Source organism: Petromyzon marinus, chromosome 6 (genome assembly GCF_048934315.1).
Source record: "Petromyzon marinus isolate PM22_M1 ecotype Great Lakes invasive population chromosome 6, UKy_Petmar_22M1.pri1.0, whole genome shotgun sequence".
Lineage (NCBI taxonomy): Eukaryota > Metazoa > Chordata > Hyperoartia > Petromyzontiformes > Petromyzontidae > Petromyzon > Petromyzon marinus.
In genome coordinates, this window is record NC_133672.1 from 18,115,182 (window position 1) to 18,123,802 (window position 8,621).

The window sequence follows — 8,621 nt, forward strand, 5'->3', positions numbered from 1 at the left end:
CAGCACACACACGCAGCACACACACACGCAGCACACACACGCAGCACACACACACGCAGCACACACACAGCACACACACACACAGCACACACACACAGCACACACACACACAGCACACACACACACGCAGTACACACACACGCAGCACACACACACGCAGCACACACACGCAGCACACACACGCAGTACACACGCAGCACACATACACACACGCAGCACACACACACACACGCAGCACACACACGCAGCACACACACACACGCAGCACACACACACGCAGCACACACACACACGCAGCACACACACACACGCAGCACACACACACACACACGCGTAGTGTCCCGGCGAAGGATCGCCTGGCACAACGGGTTTTCATCTGAAGGGCCCCTAGGTGGGAAGCAGTGACGTACGGTGAGGTCACGGAGCCAGATTCACACGCCGAGGTGGGCGTGGCCTCACGAGAGGGGGGCGTGGCCTCACTGAGGGGGCGTGTCCTCACTGAGGGGGGCGTGTTAGACACGTCCCCCTCAGTGAGGCAGATGTGATAGCTGCCTCCCCTGGTGATTTTTGTTGTTTTATTTTTTACCTACGTGACTTTACCGAATAGAACCAAAGAGTATCCCCTGGTGCTTTTTCATTGCAGTTTCATGACGAGACCAGCGAGCCTAAATATATTTATACACATACGTGAAATAAGTTACCTGGAGTATGGAAGGCGAGGACATGAAATGAAGGGGTCTACAAACATTAAATTGGTGACATACTGAGATAGTAACAGGCACGCACTTATTGCCCGTGCTCCATCCAGTTACTGAGGGGTTGCGCAATCAGAGGGGAGGCTGAGCTCGTCGCTGCCTCACCTCTCGCCTCTTCCTGTATTTGCAGCGAAGCTCCACAAATTTGGCGATTTTGACTATAAAAATGATTGGAATCGTACAGAAATGACATTTATAACACAGATCAGTGGAAAAATATTTTTTTAAACTTTTCGTAACAGCTAGTTTAATTGGAGTATGACAGGTGAGGCTCTGCCTCCCGTGCCTCCCCTGACCGCACGTCCCTGGTGGGAAGTCCCGCGGTTTCCCGGTGCCAGGAGATTGGCCGACCCTCCCAGGACAAATCACATTGCGGCGCCCCTAAATTGCCTTAAAATTGCATGGGCCCACAAAGGTTCACCGGGCCAGCCGCAATGAATCACGCACGGCATCGGGGAGAGGGCTGGGGTCAAATATTAAGACGATAAGTTCAGAGAATCCCAGCGCCACAGAACAAGTACACACTAGCCGGGTGTGGATTCGCCAGCCGGACGTCCTTCCAGGTTAAACAGGTTGAGGCAGGGATTAATGAGTACGGGGCAGAGACATTGCAGTATCACTAAATTAGCTCTGACCGGACTGAGAGGTCGCTATGGAACCGGTTTATCATAGAATCTGAAAAGTTCAGATATTAAAGTTGACTCAGTAAGATGTCGTGCTCTACTGTATCAATTTTTTTGATAGGTCAATAAAGAGGATGACACAGAGGTGTTTATTATCAAGGTTGTAGAAGCTAAAATTAAGACTGTTTAGCACTGCCGGGGTTGTGCTGAAGTTTTCCCTAAATCCTGATTGCTTGGGGTGGAGCAGGTTTTTCTTTTGGATAAAGTCAGTAATTTGTGTTTTTGTAGCGTTTTGAAGATTTTCATCGGTGGGGATGAGGTCGGAATTGGTCAGTAGTTATTTGGGTCATCAGTGGCACCTCCTTTGTGAAGAGGACAGTTTTCCATTCCTCAGGAACTGAAAAATCCTGGATAGAGAGGTTAAAGATGTGGGAGATGGGTTTTTGGCAAAGTGGTTTGCCACACATTGAAGGGCAAAGGCAGGAGATAATCAGCACTATCCGAGGATGTAGTTAGCATGTTAGTGACATCTGAGGCAGAGATTGGTTTAAAGTCAAATAAGGGAGGATTAGTGGAGGTCTTGGGAAGACTCGTGACAGGGATGTCGGAGGGGGTGTTTGATACTGCATTGGCAGTGGTGCATGAGGGCAAATAACAAACCAAACACATTCGTCAATAAAGCTGCCTTAAGATGAAACATAAAACAAAGTATAAATGTCCTATGAAGAAGAACCATTGTCCAAAAACATCACCTTTCATAACAGAGTTTTGGGCCAGGGCTGGAGTGAGGGAGGCCACGTGGAGCTTGCTGGTTGAACAAAAAGGGCTGTGGATACACCTGACTGAGCAAAGTGAAGGCAAAGTCGATGACAAAATGGATGAGTGGGGAGGATTTGATAGGCACACCAGCATGAGTAGTAGCCATACCGTCAATGGATACTTATTGTAATTTATATGCATTTATTAACCCCCCTCCCTCCCCCACTTCGCTCAAGAAGGGCTCACAAGTGACATCATCATATCTTCTCCTCTTTAAGGAACGAAACAGGAGGATTTCTTCACAAATCTGGCTGCCGCCTGATGATGCTGCTTGTAATTACTGGCGAAATGTCGTACTCAGATTGTAAATGTTGTGTCTTTGCTTTCCAACACATTGGTGTGCTGTGCTCGTAACGAATAAGCATGTTCTGTTTACGTAACAACCCTTACTAATTGGCTGTGTCGGGTGGTGGCGGGTTTAACGACACATTGATATATTTATGCGATCTAACACCAAAAAAACCCTGTATTATGGAAGGTATAAGGACTATGTTGATTTGAAGTCTGTTCAGATGATTACTCTCTATTGAGAAGTCCTAAAAATGCAATACACCTATGAAATTCATAACCAGGTAAGAGCCCACTGAGGCAAGAGTCTCTTTGGCAAGAGAGACCTGGGACCTCAGTACAGAATGACTTGTCATCACTCCGATTCCATGGGGGAGTTAAGATAATAAAACATCGTAAAATTAGGAGAGCCATTCGAGGTGGCCAGGGCCACTGGTAGGTATATGATGACAATAAACCTAAAAACCTTTTTTATGAATAAATAATTATAATATAATTATCTCAGCCAGAGGCTGAAGCACATGAAGCTTGAACGTTACATCACCCATGTTGCAAGGTGGGGGGGCGTCATAGAGCCCATGTTGCATGGGGTTGCATTCCTAACAACTGATTGGCTAATCTATTGCTTTCTCAATAGAAGAAATAGAACTTCTTTGAAGTATTTTACATTTTTCTTTTCCGGCAACCGCTGCCTACCATATTTAATGAGTAGTTTCTGTACTCGGGCCCCTTGGTTACAATGTATGATAACGAAAACAAATCTCAGTGCATAAAAACAAACACAAACCCCACAAAAATAAACGAAGATACGAACAATAATCCGAAGATTTATGTCTGGTATGAGACACCAAGAGTTACTGAGATGCATGAGCAAATTCAATAATATAATCAATTGTAGGTTCATAATGGAAGAGGTTACAGTAGTCACACCAAATCAAACAAATTATTTGGCAACAATGTATTGGCAGTGGTGCATTAGCACAAATAAAATGTATATTTCAACACACTCGTTCTTATACTACCTTGAGAGAATATATAATAGGTGACGTTTCACGTAATTGCCCTCATTCATAGCAAAGAATATTTTAGGTCTGTTCAGATGATTACAGTATTTTGAGAAGGACTAAAATTCAACACATATGTAGTGAGCGACTTCCGAGACACGACATGTAGACGGCTCCTTGTTTATTTCTCACACTTTACAGGCACAATCACTGAGCAACATATGTCTATTGGGCTGCGCATGGCAAAATGCACTCATACAGCCCCATTGCCGGCATCTAACTATCTATATAGCTGGCTGACTAATACAGCGATGACGACGATGGGAGCCGTACAGCGGATCGGCCACGCGGCCGGGCGATGGAGAAGAGATGATGGCGAAGACAGCGATGGCAGCCAGGACTCGGACCCCCACTACAGCCCCAAACCTCCGGTTACGTCCCCCTTATATACTCCGCGGCGTGGCCAAGCCCTGCCTCCAGCCACGCCCCCTTCTAGAACCTTCGAGCAGGTTCCCAGAGTTTCCCGACTGATCCCCACCTCTGACCTTCAGCCCAGTTACGCCCCCCCCCCCCGATGGTTGGCTATTATATATGCACCCATATGCGTAATTATCCCTCCTGGTTAACAGATGGCACCCTGTCACTACACATATGTAAATCACAGCCACGAATTTAGAGCACACGGAGCTAAGTCTCTTTGGCACAAGCGACTCGGGTTGCAAAGTATAGTACAACACGTCTCAGTGCAGGAAAATGAACAAGAGGTACTGAGATGCGTGTGCATTACACCACTATGCATTGCAATATAAATGATCAATCGCTGTCACTTGGCTGCAGGGAGACTCGGGGGGGGGGGGGGGGCCTCGCCTGCCAGGGCACAGTGAAGGGCTAGTATCTGAGCAGCGTCACCAGCTGGGGCTTTGTCTGCGCCCTCCCCAATCTTTTTTCGTACGGTTCATATAGATGCAGAGCAACAACTACAATTTCACATTCAGGTGGTCAACCCAGATGATCTCTGTCAGGAGCAGCGGAATGTATCACTTTGATGTCTCCTTCGTATTTGTGGATCGGGCATTGCGTCATTATACATTTGTAATGAGTGGTCTCCGACACGGCAAGTAACTTTGGGTTGTTTATTTCAATAAAAGCTTGGTACAGCCACGTGTCTCCATCTCTTCCTTTTTGCGGACGTCCCCTCTCCGTGTGGCTACGCTGCCCCGCGCCACGTGGCACTCACCCAGCGCTCTCCAACGCACCGCTGGCTGACGGTGCGCTAGGGAGCGGCTGGCGGCTGGAGGACGAGCCGCCACGTGGTGGATGGGGATGGCCGGGGGGCAGCAGCGGCGGGGAGCTCCTCTTCAGTCTTCAACACCGACCCCTTGTGTTGCTCTGTGTCCCGCTTATATCCCCCTACCCGGGTCTAAGCCCCGCCTCTGGCCACGCCCCTCCTGGAACTTTCCCGAACGTTCCCGAGGCTTCCCTGGTGGAACCGCCTCTCAACTTTCACCCAGATGTAAACCCCACTATGGATAAGCATGAACTGTAGAATTATATATGCCCCCCTAATAATCCAGGCGATGGCGCTCTCATTACACATTGTATGGCCTGTTCTGGATGACCACAGTTGCAGAACACTGGAGAGTGTTTCATGTTCCATCTGTACATCAGGTCCATCACTGATGTCTGCAGCAGTGGTGCTGATGCTCCCCAGCTTGTGCTTGCCAGTTTCTGGCCCAGATTGACCCTTATTTTGGTCTTGGCAGCTACCTTCTTCAGTTGTTCATTGAAGGTTAGCGTATGGTCCAGCTTCACTCCAAGATATATTGGAGTGGTGTCATGGCACACAGTGTTTCTGCAGAAAGTCACTTTCAGAGTGTGCTTGACGCTCCTATTATCAAGATGCAATGCAGTGACAGTTGTTTTGTGGGGATTTGGCTTGAGCCTCCATTTATGGAAATATTCCCGCATGGTTACCTATTGCTCAGCATTGTTCATATCAGGCATATTGTTTTGAGGCAGGGAATGGTTCTTGCGAGCTTCAGCGTGAAGCCCTTAGTCTAGACTGTATCGTATGCCGATGACAAGTCCACAAAGGCCGCGCCGGTCATGGATTTCTTCTGGGATCCGGCCTCGCTGTGCGTCGCAAGGGCCAAAATTTGGTCACAGCAGCTGCGTCCAGGTCGGAATCCCACTTGTTCTACAGGGATTACTGTCTCGACGAGGAAGCTGATTCTCTGCAGGATGGGTTCCCAGAGTTTATAGGTCACTAGCGGTAAGTACCCGGCGTTGCCCGGACGAAAACGGCAGACACACACATCGACCTACACACACAGACATTGACCCACACACACAAAGACATCGACTTACACACACATACATATGGACTCACACAGACAGACATCGACATTAGACACACACACACATGGAGTTACACAAACATATCGATTCACACACACACATACATAGACTCACTCACACATTGACCTACACACACATATGGACTTACAAAGACCCACATCGACTAAGAGACGCATGGACTTACACACAGACATGGACCGACGCAAACACATCGACTTATACACACACATCGACTGATACACACACATAGATAGACTCACACACACATGGACCGACGCACACACATATCGACTTGCACACACATATCGACGCACACACACACATGGACTGTCACACACATAGACACATTGCCGTACACACATCAACTGACACACATAGACTCACACACAAAGACACATCGACTCACACAGACACATAGAGCCACACAACAACAATCGCCATTCAGCACTAAGTGGCGCTGACGTCATCACGACGCTTGTGCCAGGCTATGTGCACCTTGAGGCCACGTGAAGTGTAGAACGGCCGCTGGCAGGAGGTCACGGGGCAGACCCAGCAGGTGCCACGGGTCGAATGACTGAGATGACTGGCTGATGCACCACCTGTGCCCCCTACTGTGCCAATTTGCTGTGCTTTAGCCACCCGGCGCTCCGCTCATTGTTGTGAGCGTTGCTCCTATGCCCTCCGTTGTTGTTGCACAGGAGTGATATCAGCCAATAACTTGGCTTGACTGGTTTGGGTATGGTAATGACCGTTTCCTCCCGCCATGCTTTTGGGATGCATCTGGTTTTCATGGTTATTGTGTACGGTTTTGCCAACTATTGGAGTCTCCTAGGGCCTAAGTGATGGAGACATTCTAGGGGGATACCATCTCTGCTGGAAGCCTTGCCTGGCCTTCCCACGGAACCCGTAGTCTACACCAAGACCAGCAAGTTCCTACCGTTGATCAAGCAGCACACACGGGTGCCTGAAGGATGAATGATGGTGGTATTTCTACAATGTCAATTTCTCCCCCTGACCACCAGATGGTGGTATAGATAAGCAGTTTGCGGCTTGCGCATGATTTTTAACAAGACCAACATTCTGTGATATCTCAACAAAGTTCAAAAAATAGAATTTAAGGCTCAGACGCTAGCATTCTTAACTTGATTTGGTGTTTTCCTATCTTAAATCAATTTGGTTTTCATATCATTGTGTTCGTATATCATTGGGTGAAGGAAAATAAGCTTGAAGTTTTTGTGACAATGATATATGTATAATTAAACTTCACATTCCAGGAATAGCAGGCATAACAGATAACACACAGCCTCTGCTGCGGGGATGTTGTCGGATTCCTGAGGACTGCACTGCTCATTTTAAAGCGCATCTCATTTCCAAATTGGTCTTACATTATTTTGGATTTTTCTGAAATAGTAATTCAAATTATACAACATCTTAAGAGACAAATAAATCAGGGAAGTGTCGTTTGCCTTGATTTAATTGAAAATACAAATAATTGTTTTCACGCACATATAATGTAACTGCTGTGGGTGTAATTATCATAGCTGGAAATCTAAATAATTACGGAAATTGCGTGTAGCAAGAAATGTCATGTTTACTGTTTTGTGTTCTGTTCATGGATCGATTAGTCAGTTGAAGTCTGTTTAATGCTACATTAGTGCCAGTTGCACCAGCTTAGCCTAAATTGGGCAGGCTAATTAAAACTGGGCCTGCTATTAGACTTTACGGAAAGTTTCAGGCAGACGTAATTATTATAGTACAGTACTAGCCTTTTGCCCGTCCATGGACGGGTGTATTGCAGTAAATTTGAAACTTGCAAGTGAAAAGCAGACCGCGACGTGACATATTCATTGCATTAATGCATGTCCAATTTGTAAGGGAGTGGTGACAGAGACCTATTTCATTTTAAGGTTATAATCCCTTGTTCATCACGACGTCCTTTTTACTTTGATGTCTCAACAGCGTTACGGAGATCACGTGATGACGTGCGGGTTCTGCCTTTGTAGTGAGGGTTGTGAGTTGACGCCGAGGAGGGGGGGGGGGGAGGCGCCTCAGCCCCCCCATGTGGAGTGACGTCAGCCGCTAATTATTTGGAGGACGTCACCTGATGATGATTATTAATGAGGGGGGCTGTTCGATGTGGAGTTATGTAACCTGCTCATTATTATTAATGAGGGGGAGGGTGATTCATGTGGAGTGATGTCACCTGCTCATGATTATTAATGGAGGGGGGGGGGCATGTAGAAGGCGTGACCTGTTTAAGATTATTAATGAGGGGGGCTGGTCGACGTGGAGTGACGTCACGAGCGATGCACACAGTTTTCAGTTTATTTATTTTGGTATAGCCCTGTGAGCCATTCGGCTCTTGAATCGGGTGCAACCACAACAAACAAACAAAAAAACAAAAACATGAACAAGAAAACATCTTAAATTTGTGATTGTGCAAACAGAAAATCCATGAAAAAACAGCAAAATATTCCTGAAAAAAGCACCGTACACCAACGCTGTGTGCAAAAAATCCCAGTGGGATGCAAGTCAAACAACAACAACAAAACTTAGATTAAGGCCATCAGTCTAACTCTGTACTACAACAAAACAAACATGTCCAAACCAAAAAACGTTTTCGAAATCACCAAAAAATAAAGCCATAATTGCAACGTAAGTGGTCACAGGGACTGTGATCGAATTTTTACAATAAACTACATAAATAACATGCAACACCAAATCCTAGCGCCATAACTGGCTGTATGAGTTACTCCACAATAACAGAAGCATCA